The sequence below is a fragment of the Gossypium raimondii genome, chromosome 4, assembly GCF_025698545.1.
Source record: "Gossypium raimondii isolate GPD5lz chromosome 4, ASM2569854v1, whole genome shotgun sequence".
Taxonomy (NCBI): domain Eukaryota; kingdom Viridiplantae; phylum Streptophyta; class Magnoliopsida; order Malvales; family Malvaceae; genus Gossypium; species Gossypium raimondii.
Window position 1 is genome coordinate 28,396,280 of NC_068568.1, and position 18,605 is coordinate 28,414,884.

The following is an 18,605-nucleotide window of genomic DNA, read 5'->3' on the forward strand; positions in this document are numbered from 1 at the left end:
GCCTCAAAATAATTAAAACTGTCTAAAATAAATGTCGATTGTCCAAAACCCATTTACAACCTAAATCAAACTAATTCCTGGGAGTTCCACAATGCCCGACTACAGTCTCTAAAATGCGTAATAAAATCTCTATAAAGCCTAAATCTCTTGGAACTCTCTTGCTCAGCTCCTCAGCTTCTCAATCCCGACAAATATTTACAAGAATGTGAGGGTGTGAGCTTTAAAAAACTTAATGAATGTTAATAAAAACAAGTATATTAACATCCAATTCATGCTTAATTCACAACCAGTCATTCACCAATTGTTAGTAAAAAATAATTAAAATTGTCAATTTAATTTCGATAAGCATTTTCAATACCAAAAATCAATTATTCATGGCTTTAAATCATCAATTGATATAGCAACAATCACACATAAATATATATTGGCATACACTTCTCATGGCTTAATCGGGTGATCATACATCGGATAAATGAATCTTTAAACTCCCACAAATATCAAATATAGTCCACCGAGTTGAGCAGGCCAAAGCACACACTCCCTTATAGCGTCTCAAATAACCCATTGAGTGGAGACTCATGCTCAACACTCCCTTATCTACTCCAACAAATCAGTCCACCTAGAGTCATATGCTCACAATGTTACAAATAAAGGTGAGTACCCACAAATCCTATGGCATGCCAACTATATCCAATGGATCCACCATGCATGTTGCCAATATATTCAATCAAACATAGCATGTAAATCAATCATTAGTGTGCTCAATTTAATGTAACAAGATGCTTATGTGTAACATGTAACATAACATTTAATATCTAATTAAATCAAGCAATTCATTTACCAATTTTCCATAATCAATTACCAATTGAAAATCAACATATCATGATGAAAAATTCAGTACACATGCTTAAAATCATCCTTAAAATTAATTTAATCAAATAGCACAACACCACCCAAAAATTCACTTACTATTTTTAATACAAATTCAATTTTTGCACATGTAGTACCAATATTGCAAAATCAACCATTCATCCATAATTAATTAATTTTAATCATTAATTAAGGTACTAATTAAACATTATTGAGGGTTACTTTACCAAATCACCCTTAGAAACACTCACCACACAATTTTATTCTATCACAACAAGTGATCAACTAGGCAATTTCAAGCTTTAATTCCGGTTATCTCGGTCTTCTTCAATATTCGAAGCTTCAATAGAGGTAAAGTAGGCATTACCACCTTTCCAAAGCTACATTAAACACAATTTCTAATTAACTATGCTAATAAAAAATCACTCTCAAAGATACCTTACCGAATTTGTAACATTAAGTTGAAAACTCGATTCCTCACAAAATCCATCTCCCCAGCCCTCCTAATCACTTTCAAACATCAATACTAAACCAAATACATATAAACTAAGCATCAATTTCACATTTAAATCAAATTCACAAAAATTCAGAAAATTAATTCAATAATATGATGAAATTCGAATTTCTTCAAATTACCTCACGAATCATATTTAATCTTGATAAATAAATCAAAAACCTTTTAATAGATCCAATTTGAGTTAGAAATCCACTGATTTGTGGATTTCCTCTCAAAATTTAAGATCCACCATTAAAGCACCTTAAGCTTTTGAAGAAAATGACATTAGTAAAAAATCTTTTAATTGACTCTCAAATCATGTAAAAATGTTTCTAATCTTCATAAAAACTGATACGAGTCACAAATGCCCAACCCAAGCTCAAGAGCGTGATGGGCTCAAATTACCACAAGGCCCATTAACGAGGTCAAAGGCCCGACAAATGCGTTCCAAACTAAATGGGACCATTCAGGAATTTGTTAGCAAAGCCTTAGATGCGTACACGAAAGAAAGAGAAAATCAAGATTCACTTTCTTGTTTCACTTTCTTTCGTGTACGCATCTAAGGCCTTGCTAACAAATTCCTGAATGGTCCCATTTAATTTGGAACGCATTTGTCGGGCTTTTGACCTCGTTATCGGGCCTTGTGGTAATTTGAGCCCATCACGTTCTTAAGCTTGGGTTGGGCCTTTGTGACTCGTATCAAAAACAAGTTTAGGATTGAAAATTACCTTTGTTTTGCTCTAAATTCGTTGATTGAAAATCTTGATTTAAGAACCTTGAGAAATTTTAGAATATTTTTGGCTACTTTTGAGAATAATTTCGGGTGAAAAGAGAGAGTATTTTGAGAAAGAAATTGTTTGGATCTATTCTTTAATGATGGATCTTTAAAACCATACAAAGAAAATGAAATTTATAGCTTTCTAATATGATGTAAATGGTGTGAAAAGTAGGTTAGGTGCATTGTTTTTTAAAGATGAAACAACCCACTAGAATTTAGAAGTTGGGGAATTTGCCGAATGGCCATTCCTGCATTTCCCTTGTTTTACCATTTAATCTTTTCCCTCCAAAATTCTGAGTTTTAATGTTTATTTTCCAAATAAGTACTCCAAAATTTCTCTTATTTTACAATTAAATCTGGTTCAATTAATATTTAAATTTAACTCAAATTAACTTCCAATAAAAAATTATTTTAAAATTATTTTTCGACCCAAATTAAATTTTTTTCACTTATAATTATTTAATTAATTTAAAATTAATTTTCCAAAAATATTTTTTTTGAATTATTGTTTAATTGATTTTAGATGAAATTAACCTCCTAAATTATATTAAAAATTACTAGAGACCCCAAAAATTTCTAGTTTCACACTTGGAACTCAAAAAATATACACGAAACTACTAGACCCAGTTTAGGGATATTACAGGAAGTACCTCACAGTACAAATATCTCCTACAGAAAGCTTTATAAGAACAAAATTGGATACGAAGGCAAGGTATGCCTCACACCCTTTTCGGACTAGCTTATCAGCTACAAGAGCAGATATTACATTAGAGAGGTAATCTCGACGCTCACCAACCATTACAACCTCGCTATTCCCATCCATTCTTAGAGTAACCTTTTTAGAAGCAAAGTCTAGATTGACCTGATGTTCCACAAGCCAATCCATTCCCAAAATCAAATTAAACTCACTAATGAGCAATTCCATCAGGTCAGCCTGAAATTCAATCCCCTGAATCTCTGGGGGTACCCGTTTATATGGTTTATCAACTCGAACTAATTGGCCCAAAGGACTAATCATAGAAAACTCCCTAGAAGTATTTTAAACAGATATACCCAGATTGGTAGACACAGTACTAGCTACGTATGAATGAGTTGATCCCATATCAATGAGAGCAAAATACGAAACAAAATGAATAAGGAACGTACCCACTATGACGTTGGTGTCATCACTATCGTCACAGCATCTTGCCGCATAAACCAGTGCCGACTGTTGTGCCTCAATCTGACCCGCACCTCTACCCGGTGCTCTCTGACCTCTACTAGAACCATTACCCCTTCTAACAGTACCATGAACCCTAGGTGGTTGCTGAACCACTCTAAAAGGATAAGTAGGACCTGGAACGGAAGTATGTGCCATAACTGGCACCTGGTCTAGTCAATGAGGACAATCTCTAACTCGATGCTCCACTGAGCCACAACGGAAGCAAGCTCCAGACTTTCTCCAGCACTCCCCTGGATGACGCCTCCTATAGTCGCTACAGAGCTAAATCTCAGTCATTGTAGCTGGTACCTCGGTCCTTGGAGGCCTTTCAAACCTTGACCATTTCTTAGGGCATTGCCAAGAACTAGTGGAACTCGAATCCCTCTTGAACTTGCACTGAACTCTCTCTCGATCTCGCCTCTCGGTGCTCACTGCGTTTTATCTTTTCCTTATCTTAGCCTTATCAAACAAAACTGTAAAAACTCACTCCCTTTGAGGAGCTATCAGAATCCGTAGATCATAACGTTACCTTTCCTCAAACCTAACACACTTATCGTAGTCAAATGCTACCAAAGTATGAGCATACCTGCTCAATTTCAGAAACTCAGCCTCATACTCGGCCACAGAATGTTCGCCCTTAACCAGACTCATAAACTTGTGTCAGTGAACCTTCACATAACTAGTCCCCGCATACTTACTCTAGAAGAAACTCTTAAAGTAATCCCAAGTAACTTGCTCAAGTTAAGCACCTTGCTCAACTGTCAACCACTATTGGTAGGCTTCGTTCTGAAGGAGAGATACAACACCCCTTAAATTTTGAGTGGGGCTGCAATCAATATCAGTCATAATACACTTAGTAGCTTCTAACCAATACTCAATAACAGTAGGGGTAGCTCGAATGATACCTCTAAATAGCTCAGCACCATTCGACCGAAGTCAGTCGGTAGCTGACCCTCGGCGTCCAGATCCAAAATGGGTCCCAATAGCCATTTCTAATGCTCAAATCATAGCCTAAGCAGTATATAGCCTCCAACCATCGGAGTCTAAGACCTCGTCTCAGTAGTAGGTGAACCAACTATCTCACTGGTCTCTAGATTGGGTACACTACCCCTAGAGGATGACTCCACTCGAGCTCCTTCTCAGTGTCCACGACGCCCACGGGAGCCACGTCCACGACTACCACGTGAAATCATAATATCAGTTTATCTACACTATCAGAAGTGCACAGATCAGTTTAGAGGCTTTAGTATAGTGTTCCAACCAGTTCATACCAAGGTATCTAACCAGATAACATTTTAATCACTATAGTGTTTCCACTAATCATGATAACGAAACATAAATACTTACAAGTTCGGCGTCGAAGGCTTAGTCATTTATAGAAATCAATTTTCAGAATGGTTCAGATATATTATTCTCATTTAACTATCTTTTGACACACATTAGGAACCCAAAACACATTCAGAGTGTTGACAAACCTGGCTCTGGTACCACTAAATGTAACACCCCATACCTAGCCTAGACGACAAGGCCAAGCTTGGAGAGTTACAATGAACGATAATCAAAACACATTTTACAATTTATAGTAACACACCTTTAAATTCTGATAAAGTTAAATAAAGAAAAACCAATATCTCGATATTATCTTCTAACTAATTGAAACTACGAAAATACTAGCATGGTTCATAATACTAAATGGTATAAACACATAGCCGAGCTTTCCTTCCGCTACCTGATCAAGTTTGTGATTTACCTGAAATCTATTCAACAATAACTGAGTTAAAATACTCGAAAGGACCCAACTATTTGCATATTTAATAGATTATCGGTAAAACGAAGATATCTAAGAAGTTGATTTAGAATCAAGAGGCAGTTCATTCAGTTATAGGTCAGAGTCATACAAACGGATAATAGTTCAAGCTATAATCAGATACAAAACAGAACATAACAGATACAATTACTGAATACCAGCCGCTACACACTATCTCTGACCAACCCAACACACCATCTCTGACCAACCCAACACACCAAATAGGGTATTCATTACCCATCTAGCCCTGCACACCACTCAGTGTCTGTCTGACACGTTTCAGAGATTCCAGACTAGCTGCCATGATTGTTATATGAATACCAGAGATTTAACTACTGATTTAGAATAGAATACTTCTTCCTAATTCAATTCCCATCCAATGCATACTAATACTTCATATAACAGTTAATACAGAGTTCTATGCAAATATTCAGATATACTCATACTCGTTTACAATAGATCAATTCTAGTAATTTTAGTCAAATACAATACACACATTGATAATCAATATTCAAATTCTAGATCATAGAATATCAGTTTATGCAGTCAAATTCAATTCAAACGGCCTCATAGAAGGTTTGTATTTAATTCCAGCAATGCTCGGTATATGGCAAAATTTCATAAACCGGCCTACACGCACATGTGGCCTCACACGGACTAGGTAGCTGGCCCGTGTGGCCCTACACGACCTTGACATGCCTATGTGCTTGCCCGTGTGTCTTACATGGCCTAACACACGACCGTGTCCTCCACCCGTGTGAACCCTACACTAACATGGCCACAGACAGTCTAGACACATGCCCATGTGGCTCTTATTTGGTAGACAGTGAGTTACACGACCTATCATACGGTTGTGTGGCTCACACAACCTACCACACGAGCTGGCACATGATCGTGTGGCATTGACAACCATGTTTTCCAGCATCCAAAATTCGTAAAAACTTTGGTTTTCGGTACGCACTTGAATAGTCTCGAAGCAGGAAGAATGTAGAAGATTCATGAGACTTAAATCAAACAATCCACAACCAATTAAGTGATAATTCGAAACAACAAAAAGATTATCACACACTGAACCTCGTCAAAAATGTTTCGAGACAAGAACATCCTAAATCACATAGTAATTAGCTTTGCACAATAGCAATCACGAACCTAAGAAGTTAGAGGGATCGGTATCTTCGAGACCCTCTCCTAAAGAACAAGAATCAAACTTATAAACAAAGGACCTGAACAGTTTAAGCAAGAAGTAAAATTTTTCTCAATGCCAACAATGGACAACGATCTTATAAATTGAACAACTAAACTTACAAAATTAATGGAAACAAAGTTATCTAGGTATATTAGCAACTAAGAAGTACAAATCTAATCCCAAACGAAAAGAAAAGGAAGGAAGAGACGATGAATAAAAAGGAAAAAGAAAAGAAGAAGAAAAAGAAAGAAAATTTAAAAGAGACAGGAAAGAAGACATTTAATTCTTATTTTAAAAACTACCGATTAAAAATTCAGACAAGTAACAAAAATATTTTCGTACCGCGTACATCGCGACTCGAACAAATGACTAGTAAGGGAACATACACTTAACCATTGAATCAGCAGGCTTATTCTTGACACAGATTTACACAAAATTGAGCTTAAGCCAACAGGTTAAGGATAGGGGTTAGTTTAGAATAAAATTGCAAAAACTTTTCTTAAGACGTGACTTGAACTCCTGACCTCAAACACATAAGCAAAACACATAGCCACAGATATAGAGATTTAATTACTACAGATATAGACATTCAAATTTTTAGGGCGTTACACTACGTTTTTTTGACAATATGTCTTTCATGAATTTTACGTAGTTCGGCATTTGGTCCAAAACTTCTACTAGCAGTATGTTGATATGGAGTTGCTTCAAAACATCCAAAAATATTTTAAACTGAATATCCTAATTAGAATTATGAAATCGCTAAGGAAAGGGTAAATGTAGTCATCCTTTTAGTTGTTGATACTGTTTCGATGTGGCATTTTTGTTGGCAACAAGATATGGGTCTGGCACAACATTTTGCTGCTTATTCATTTCAGGTGTTGTTTGTTTGTTAGATGGTTTTGAGATCTTTACCTAATTGTTACCTGTATTATCCTCTCCCGCCATGGCATCATGAACAACATCACTCAACTTAGTCCCGCTTCTAAGGGTGATTGCTTTGCAATGCTCCTTGTGGCCTTGAATTTAAAGCGTTTGCTATTTTTCCCCACTTGATTCTCAAAAGCTCACAGGATCGCAACTTGACTCTAAATTATGACATCATTCTTGGCCATAAATTCTTTTAACAAGTCTTCAATAAATGGTGATGATGATGATGATTGACCGTGTTGGACGTTTTGCCTCAGCATAAGTTAAGTATAACCAGACGGTGCACTGATGGCATTCTATCTTGCAGAATTGTTTGAATTCCTCGTACCTTGATTATTCCACTAAAGTTTGGATGTTGCTTCCACCTTGGGTTATATGTAGCACACAAATGCTGGGGTTGTTGGGCATTCGTAAAACACATGATTTTCACCACAATAAGAACATGCTAGCTTGACTGATTTTATCTCCTGAACTACAGTTGGCCTCTTCATTGTCTTAATCATATTAGCTAGAGGAGATAACTAGATTGTTAACAAAGTGATTGCATTAAGCTTTATGGTACTAGAAGCTCTCTTACCCGCCCAACTATCGTTGTCGAATATTGATAATCGTTGTTGGTAATCTTTTCCAAGATCTCATATGCTTCATTATAAGTTTTGTCCAACAACGTACCATTGGAAGACGCATCAACTACCATACTTGTGTGTGCATTCAACCCATTGTAAAACATCTCCATTTGAATCCATGCATCAGACACTTCTGAATTAAGTCTTTAAATTGTTCCCAAGCATCATATAATGTTTCATCCTCTAATTGCTGAAAAGACGTGATGTCATTTCTAAGCTTGGAATTCATAGTAGGCGGATTATATCGTAGCAAGAATCTTTGGCAAAGATCATTCCATAATGCCACTATTATCGACAACAAAGCATTTAGCCATGCTCTTGCACGATCTCTCAAAGAATATGGAAATAGTTTAAGTTGCAGGGCATCTTCAGGAACAGCCTGTTGCCTGAACGAGTTACAAACTTCTAGGAAAAGTCTTAAGTGCAGTTTTAGATCTTCAATAGGCAACCCACTAAACTGTCCTACGGTTTGTAACATCTAAAACATTACCGGTTTGAACTAAAATTGCTGAGCTTGTATTTGTGGCCTAACTGTCCCTGGATTCAGATAATCTAACATTGGGACGACATGCTCTCTCATTGGCCTATCTCGATCATCTACTGCACGTCCAATTGGAGGGTTTTCATTACAACCATTTGGATTACCATTAAGATCATTCCTGTTTCCAACCAATTTTCTCATTCTTTTCTCTTTTTTCGCAAGGTTATGTCAATCTCCGAATCAAAAAGGTATTCTATGTTAGCAGGAATGCCTTTTCTCATGCATTGATGGCAAACCTGTAAAAAATAAAAAAAACTAAGTTAAATAAAACTACTAAGTAAAATAACCAAACTAAAATTCACCAAATTACCAATCCTCGACAATGGTGCCAAAAACGTTTCACGTATGAAATGATATGCGATTTTTACAAGTATACACGTCGGCTTAAGTAATAAAGTGACCAGTGAGTATCGTTCCCACGAGGATCGAATTTAGGCACAATGATTGTTAAGTTATTATAATAAAATGCGATTAATGCTATGGCGAAGTCAATGATAAATACACATGGGAAATTAGTGGAGTAATGATGTAAGCAATACATGGAATTAATGAATAACTAGAAATGCTATAACAAAACGAGAGTAAAAATGAAATGGCAATTATAAGAATAGCTATGCGAATAACGAATAAATGAATAAATAAACAACTAAAAATGCTATGGAAAAAATTCTACGGCAAGGGATAAGGGATATATAATGTTGATATGGAAGGTCGGGATTACTAAGAATCTACCTTTATTGTCAGAAATGGCTCGGTAAAATCGTAATGAATTTACTGCTCAGAAGAGTTCTGAAGCAGTTTGCTTCTTTCGAGAGCAAAATACCTCAAGTTACCTTGCTCGTGTCTATAGGCCTTTAATATGGTACCCTGCATTGTTTCCTTTTGCATGATCACTGCTCTATGTCTAGAGTCAACTATAAGTATTTTTCGACTACTTGTTCATATCATTCTACCACGGTCTAACTAATCCAACATTTTTAGAATTAGATTAATTTAAGGGTACGCTGCACAGCCGTCTATGTCTAGGGATTGCACATATACAATTTAGAAATAAGAATAGTTCAATAAAATAGTAAACTAATGCAGATTTATGCTTCAACCATTAAAGAAAAATAAAGGTATCATCAAAGTAATCCTAGCCCTATGAGATTTAGCTCATGGGTTGGCAAATAAAATTCAACACTAAAATATTATCTGACATCATTTTCATCAATTTAATTCACGAAAGAACAAAGTAAGAAATACGAAAGACTTTGGGAAGATAGCGTTCGCGTGTCTAGTTCACACTCTAGCGGCATAGTGTCCTGTGGTGGCCGAGAGGGATTGACTTCATCTTCCTTTTTCCTTCTCTACTCAACCGTTACCCTTTATTTTTGCCTAATCTCTCCTTTTTGTTCTCGTTCCCCTCTTGTTTGCTGTTTAGGGTTTCCTCCTTTGGCTATTTATAAGCTTTTTCCCTAGGGTAAATCCAACAACCCAAGATTATCCTCTCCTCTCTTTTAGAATTTCTTTTTGGTTTAAAATCCCTTCCTTTAATATAGGTAGTTATCAGATCATTATCTCATGATCTTTTTACTCCTTTTAAATTCTTTTTCTTGGACAAAAACCAACAACTCTTGAGTTATCGTCTCCTCTTTTTTTGGGTAGATTTTTTCTGGTACAAATACAGTTGGGTTCAAACTGGTATGCGTTAAGTGTTGATCTGATCTTCCTCCTGGAATCGTGAATTGCCACTGCATTTATGCTGACAAAATGTCCAACGTTTTGCCTCTACAAAACTTCACTCCTTTATTTCTCGTTCCTCAACCTGCACCTGCAAATCCACCAAACACAACCCTTCCACAAACAATGAAAAGTAACAAATAACATTTAAACACAATCCAAGCTCCTAATGCAGTGATTAAGGAAAAATACTAATAAAATATCCTAAAGTGCAACTAAATATACTTAAGTATAGGAAATTAGCTAGGTCTAAAGGCATGAAATATAACTCTTTTTATGAGTTATTAATGGTCTTACACTATATGGTATTCAGAGTGCCATCAATTTTTTCTTTCAAAGATTCATGTTTTTAGTCTTGGTGGACCCTTTTAGACGATTCTAGAAACATATACAAACATTTCACGTAGACTCATACCTAATAGACTACTTCACATCTTACTTACTCATGACAGACTCTTTCACAACAGACTTGTTCATGTCACCAGAACACACATATACACACTCCATTCATTCAGACACACTATCCTCAGAGATCATATTCATATTCCATACAAATCATTCATGCAATATTATCATACATACATTTCTCACAGAATAATCACATAATGCATTTTTTAGCTTATTTTCACAGAAGTTCTAACATGCATAATACAATTGTAGGAGTCGGCTTAGAGACTTACCTGACTTGCATTTTTAATAGCTTTAAACACCAAATCTGAGCTTCTATTGAGTAGATCAGTAGCCCTTAATTGACAGAACATGGGAACTCATTAAGATCTATACGCTTAACTCATTTTCTTTCATTTTGAACATCAAGATCTGTACCTAGCTAAACTGAGCTACTTTTTAACAACTCAAGATCTTACCTTAACAAGGGGCATCCAAGCCTAGATTCATATCTTCAACTCAAATTGAAAGATGAGAGGAATTTTCTCTGTTTCTCCCTTTTTTTATAAACAAAGATTACTTTATGAAGAAGAAGGAGAAAGGTCCCCCATTTCTTACCTGGGTTACCTTGATATTTTACCTTTGTCCCTATGGATATTTGACACGCATCACAGTCCTTACAATCCACTTGATAAATGCTTAATAGTTATAAAGAGACGCGTACGAGAATACATATATTTACATATCATACCCTGAGGCCTTAATCGGTCATTTTTCGTTAGTCATTATGTTAGAGCGTAGTTGGTGTCTTAACTAATCACACTTTGCGCGCCATACCTTCTCGACGATGACCCTATTATCTGAGTCCAATTATCTCAAGAAAAGGAAGAGAGAAGGTGATACGAATCGCAAGGCCCAAAATCAGGCTTATGAACGTGATGGGCTCAAGTTTCCTCAAGGCCCAATAACAAGGTTGAAGGCCAAGAAAATCTGAGCAAGATTGAATGGGACCATCCAAGACCTAGTTACTAAGGCCCTATATGCACACACGATCGAAAAAGAAAATCAAGATTCACTTTCTTATTTTCAAGAAAATCAGGAAACCAAATATTGGTCCAATTTTGTTGTTTTAGGCAATTTCAAGAATCAAGAAAATTAAGATTTCAAATCTTGGAAATCTTGGTCCAAGGACTGAATCTTGCAGCCAAGACGCACTGGATTTCATGTACAAGCTTGAAAGGAGCCAATTTCGAGAGCAAACGGATCACAAGACCAGGTTTTTGAAAAAATGACCCATTAAGATGTCTACAAGCCCATCTTGAAGTTTGGAAAGTAATTTAATTGAATATCAGGCCAAATTATCAAAGTGGCCCAAATTGTAAAATATTTAAACTATAGATCCAATTTTATTTTAATAGGTGGATCATCTTGTAAGAATTCAACCCAAGGATCTCATTTAATTCCTTTGGTTGAATTCTCATTAAAAGTCCATATTTAGGGTTATTTTAGTTTTGTTATTTGATGAGTTGTCATGTTAGTTATTTCATTAAGGTTAGGAAAACTTATTTAGGGGCCTATAAGTAGCATGGACGTCCACCTTTATAGATGAACAATTGATTTTTTTTACATGAATAATAATTCTCATTGAGTTCTTCCTCAAGAATTACTCTTGAGTTTCTTTTAAAAGCTATTTTAACAATCTTTTAGGTTGTGGGAATCATCTGCAAGCTTTTTCTTTTCAAGATCTCTTTCTTGGAAGGGGAATTAGAGCCATTGAAAGGAGATGTGGATTCTTAATGTTTCCAAGGCTTCTTAGGACGTCATCTTGTCTTTTCTAGCCTTAATTTATCTTTTCTTATTTATTTTAATTTAGTTCTTGCTATTTTGGCTTACTAATTTCATTGATTTTCGTTCTAGGTTAAAATTGCTTTAAGAGAGAGACATTCTCCTGTCTTGTTGCATCAAAAAAATATCAAAATTAGGAGTTTTAATCTTTTCTTGTTGTTTCAATCATTCTTGCACAAAACAGTTTGCCTTTGTATTGAAAATCACTTCTAACAAATCTGTTTTGTGTTTTGTTTTTGCAGATCTGGTTGGGGCATTTTCTTGAGGTCTAAGGATAGTTTCTTTCCATCCAAGAAACCCTAATTTATTCTCTATTGGACATCTGCCTGCCACGTTCTATTTTTCCATCTATCTTCTTTATTTTCTTCATTATTGATCTGATATTTGATTTTTTATTCTATTTTATTTATCTTATTTATTTATTTTGACTTAGATTCGTTTGAGTTTCGGGTTCTGTCAAAATTTAAATTTATTTTTGAATGTCTAGATCCCTAAGTCAAATTCGCGACTTGAACAAACTATAGGATCCTCTTCCAAACTCGTGCCTTATCATTTGGTATCAGATTTGGGCGTTTTGGGTATACATGGTTGATTTCTAAACTGATTTCTATTGTAAAATAGCCTATAAGCAATTTTTACCTAGAATGTTTTTCAAGAAAAATATTATTGAGTGGGTAAACGTTTTTTAATTGATTTGAAGTTTTATAAACTGTATTACAATATAAAAAATATTTTCCATGAAAAGAAAGTGATCAAAAAGTGCAAAAAAAGAAAAATATGAAAAAAAGAAAAAGAAAAAACATTTTGTGGGTTGAATTTTGTGCCAAAAATTTCCAAATCAAATACACATTATTTCAGGAGGCTCTAGTTTAAATTTTGTGATTTTTAGAATTCGGGAACATCTCGAACGAAGTTTGTCAAGTTGTTTTGCAATTTTTTAGGTTTTCAGGTTTCAAGAATTTTCATTAACTTTTAGCCTTAGGTTTTCAGTTTTTTTTGCTTTTTATTATTCCTTTACGCATTCTAACACTTTATTGTTTCTTGTGTTAGTAGGTTAAAGCGCATTACACATTCCTTCCTACGTGCAACACAGTTCTTTGGTGTCTAGTCGGTTTTGGACTCATAGTGCTATTAGGTTTGCTTTGTTAGTTGATTCTAATAGATTCTGATTGATTGATATAGATGCTTTTAAAATACACACAAGATTAATTCTTACCTCATTGAGAATTTAATTTCATTTTTATGTGCATAAGGTGAGGTTTGCTTAATTTTTTTTCCTTTTGAGTGTTGTGTTTTTTAGGTTTTCATAATGACTCGTGACACTCGTAACTGTAAAAACCATGATGAGATACCATTGATGACAAAGAAAAAGATGTTACATTTGAGAATATTGTGGGGATGGCCAATTTGACTAAGTATCAAATGAAACAAAAAGAGAGCATTAATCAGCTTACCAATCAAACTCAAATGCTAACTCAAGTTGTTGCTTGTTTGGAGACTTCTTCGAACTGACGATTTCATGCTCATGATAGTGATGATGATGGGCATTATGCACAACTTCATATTCATTCAAATACTGGTAGATGAGGATATTGTCACACTGATGAAACTTTGGGTATTTCTAATTGAGGCCAACCTTTTGTAGCTAAACTAAAGTTCAACATTTCACCATTCCGGGGTAAGAATGATCCAGATGCATATTGTGATTGGGAGGCTGAAATTGAGATCATGTTTCGTTGTTGTAAATGTCCAGAAGAGAAGAAAATTCCTTTGGCGACCTGTAGATTTTCAGATTATGCGTTGAGTTGGTGGATTCAACTTGAAATTAATCATCAAAGAAACTACGAAATGGTAATTAAAACATGGGACGGGTTGAAACAAGTGATGCGAAAGCGTTACGTTCATTATCAGTAGTATAGAGAGGTCAAAATGAAACTTCAACGCCTTGTTCAAGGTAATCAATTTGTTAATAAGTACTTTAAGGAGACGGACATGCTTATGCAAAAAGAAAATGTGCAAGAAGATGAAGAGACTACTATGGTGCGGTTTGTAGATGGCTTGAACGTTTCGATAGCTAATGCTCTTAATCTTCAAACCTAAATTAATCTTGAGGAGGCGATACACAAGGCAGTTGAGATTGACCAAAAATTTCAAAAACGTCAATCTCGTTCATTTTGTGCATCACAATATTATAGAGGTATGAGTTCTAGTTCCACTTTCAAGAATTTGAAACCCCCTTATGCTACTAATAAATTGTTGCGAAAACATGATGAGACTAAACCTTTTGAATGGAAAAGTGGGGTTCCTACAAAACCTTCTTATACATCTTCTAAGCAGCCCACTTCTACTAATTTTTCACTAAAAAAACAAAGAGCTCGTGACATTAAATGTTTTACGTACAAAGGGCGTGCGTACTATAGTTGTTATTGTGCCAACACGAGATTATTGTTGATAAAAAAGATAATAGTGAGAATTTTTACATCGAATCTATGGAGTTAGATGAGATAGAAACGTCATGTTCTCCTACTGAGATATATTGTATTGAATTGAATATTCATAATACTTGTTAGAGGGATAGTGAGGAAGAAAAAATTGAAAAGATAGAGAGAAGAGAGGCTATTAGTGCTAAAAGTCTAAATTCAAACGGCCCAATGGTGAGTGAATCCTCTAGTGGTAAAAAGAGAGTGCAAAGTCTATTTGCAAGTGTAAAAGAAGTGCGAAAAGCCCTGTTAAACAAACAACCTTGTATCCTTGTGAGGTTTAGGCAAAATTATTTATCTTTAACTGACCTTAACCAATCTTTGTGTAGTGTGTTTAAATCTCTTTCGAAGGATTATGCGGATGTTCTCAATGAGGTCCCTAAAGGTTTACCACCTTTATGAGGAATTGAGCACCAAATTTATTTAGTCCCTTAAGCATACATTCCAAACTACCCAGCTTATCGAAGCAATCCCAAGAAGACAAAGGAGCTGCAAAGGCAAGTAGAGGAACTATTAGACAATGCGTACATTAGAGAAAGTTTAAGTCCTTGTGTCGTCCCTATCCTGTTGGTGCCTAAGAAAGATGGTTCATTCCTAATGTGTGTTGATTACCACCCAATAAATAAAATAACCGTAAATTATAGGCATCCAGTCCTTAGACTTGATGACATGCTTGATCTGTTACATGGTTCAACGATTTTCACTAAAATTGACTTAAAAAGTGGTTATCATCAAATTCGTATGAGGGAAGGGGATGATTGGAAAACAAATTTTAAAACTAAGTTTGGATTGCATGAATGACTTGTACGCCTTTTGGTCAACTGATGCACATAGTACTTTCATTAGATTAATGAATCATGTTTTAAGGCCTTATTTGGGTAAATTTGTGATAGTATATTTTGATGATATTCTAATTTACTCAACTTCTTTAGATGCTCAGGTTTTCCATCTTAAATCTATTTTGGACATATTGAAAACTGAAAAACTATTTGTCAACCTTGATAAATGCACTTTTTGTTGTGATAAACTAATCTTTTTAGGGTTTACAGTAAGTGCTCAAGGTATTCATGTCGATGAGGATAAAGTAATAAGGGAGTGGCCTACTCCTAAATTGATAACCGAGGTGAGATTTTTCCATGGTTTAACAAGTATATATAGACATTTTGTAAAGGATTTATCCACTATTGTTGCCCCATTAACTGAGGTTATAAAAGAAAGTAGTGGGTTTCAAGTGGGGTGAAGCTCAAGAAAAGGATTTTCAAGCTTTGAAGGATAAGTTATGTTCTGCTCCAATTCTTAAATTACCTGATTTTTCTAATACTTTTTAACTTGAATGTGATGCTTCAGGTATTGGAATTGGTGCCGTGTTGATGCAAGATAAAAGGCCAATAACATATTTTAGTGAAAAACTAAATGGGGCGTAATTGAACTACTCAACTTATGAATAAGAGTTATTGGAATTGGTGCGACCTCTCCAAGTGTAGCAACATTACTTGCTGTCCAATAAGTTCGTTATACATATGGATCTTGAGTCCCTTAAATGGATAAAGGGACAAGGTAAGTTGAGCAAAAGACACGCTCGATGAGTAGAATTTATAGAAACATTTCCATATGTAATTAAGTACAAAACATGTAAAGAAAATGTAGTTTCTAACACCTTATCTCGTAGATATTCTTTGATAACTACATTAAATACTAAAGTCTTAGGATTTGAGCATATAAAAGATTTGTACATAAATGATGCTAATTTTGCACATATCTTTGCTAATTGTGGGAATAGTGCCTTTAATAAATTTTATCTTGTAGATGGGTTTCTTTTTCACCTAAAAAAGTTATGTGTACCATATTGCTCCATGAGAGAGTTACTAATTCATGGGACACATAGTGGAGGCTTAAAGGGACGCTTTGGTGTTGCCAAAACACTAGATATTCTATAAGAACACTTTTATTGGCCGCACATGAAGAAGGATGTTGAAAAGGTATTTTCTAAGTGCATTGCTTGTAAACAAGCAAAATATAAGGTAATGCCTCATGGACCATATACTACTTTGTCAATTCCTTCTTCACCATGGGTAGATTTATCCATTGATTTCATTCTTGGTTTGTCACGAACTAAAAAGGGTCGAGATAGTATATTTGTTGTTGTTGACAGGTTTTCAAAAATGACACACTTAATTCCTTATCATAAAACAGATGATGCTACATATGTGGTAGATTTATTCTTTAAATAGGTGGTGGGACTACATGGGATACCTTTCACAATCATCTCTGATAGAGACGTAAAGTTCCTAAGCCACTATTGGAAGGTATTGTGGGGTAAGCTTGGTACTAAATTATTATATTCCACTACATGTCACACCCAAAACGATGACCAAACTAAGGTAGTAAATTACATTTTAGGCGCTTTACTACGATCTGTTATGGGTAAGAACCTTAAGAATTGGGAAGAATGTTTGTCATTTGCTGAATTTACATACAATTGATCTATTCACTCTACAACTAGCTATTCACCATTTGAACTTGTTTATGGTTTTAGCCCACTAACTATACTTGATCATTTTCCATTGCCTATAGAAAATATTTCTAGCTTAGATGGTGAGAAGAAAGGTGAGTCGGTGAAATCAATGCACGAAAAGGGAAAAAATGGATTGCCAAAATAAATGACAAAAATGCCAACAAAGCTAACAAGGGGCATAAAAAAGTTATCCTTGAACCCAATGGTTGGGTTTGGGTCCTATGTGCAAAGAGCGATTTCCAAGTAAAAGGAGGACTAAATTTATAACACCCCTAACCCGTATCCGTCACCGGATTAGGGTTACAGAGAATTACCATACAAACAGACATTTAAAGATAAATTTCATTCACTATCAAGAAAATATTATAAGTCGATCATACATGCACATTCCGTCCCTAAATCGAGTCCTCGAGGCCCTAGAAATACCTTAAAAAATTGGGACTAAATTGAAAACATTTGGAAAGTCTAAAAAAAGTTCACAAAAATTTGGATACAAGGGTAACACGTCCGCGTGGCTAGGCCGTGTACCTCACACGGCTGAGACACATGCCCATGTATCAGGCCGTGTATACTTCAAACTAGGGACACATGCTCGTGTCTTGGCCTGTGTCCTCACTCGTGTAACTCTCTAAGTAGGGTCACACGGTCATGTCACACGCCAAAGTGCCAGGCTGTGTAACTCTCTGGGTTACCCCAAACGCCTGTGTGCCAGGCTGTTTGCTAGGCTATGTAACTCACTAACTTACATACAAATGAACCCTCAGATGACACACGACTGGGTCACCAAGCCGTGTGTCATTCACGGCTGAGTCACACACCCGTGTCTCAAGCAGTGTGGACTTAAATTTGCCTAAAAAAAAGCCATTTCCAATACCAATTCATGCATAAAAATTTGAACCTTTTCTGCATCACTTCAAGGCATCAAACCGTACCTAAACATACATATGTATATGCCATTCCAATACCCTAAATCAACTAACCAATATGCCACTCAAATGTACCTCAATTGCATTCAATAACCCTTACCTAAATATGCAAAATTTACCATATTTCAATCATTAAATCGTAGTTCAAAACTTATCAAACATGCCATAACTTGACCATTACAATACCATTTCAAATATACCATAGAAGTCATTCCAAACATGCGTCATAAGTTAATCCAAAATGACACCAATTAGCAAGGTATAAAATGGTACCAAACCAATATAACATCCATAACTT

The 18,605-nt window shown here is 35.4% G+C and overlaps 1 non-coding gene across 1 annotated transcript; it reads left to right on the plus strand.

Moving 5' to 3' along the window:
* The first annotated feature begins 8,004 nt into the window (after positions 1-8,004).
* Positions 8,005-8,111, plus strand: LOC128040760 (small nucleolar RNA R71). Its single transcript, XR_008195566.1, has one exon. It is a non-coding gene; the product is annotated as a small nucleolar RNA R71 (small nucleolar RNA).
* Positions 8,112-18,605: the final 10,494 nt, after the last annotated feature.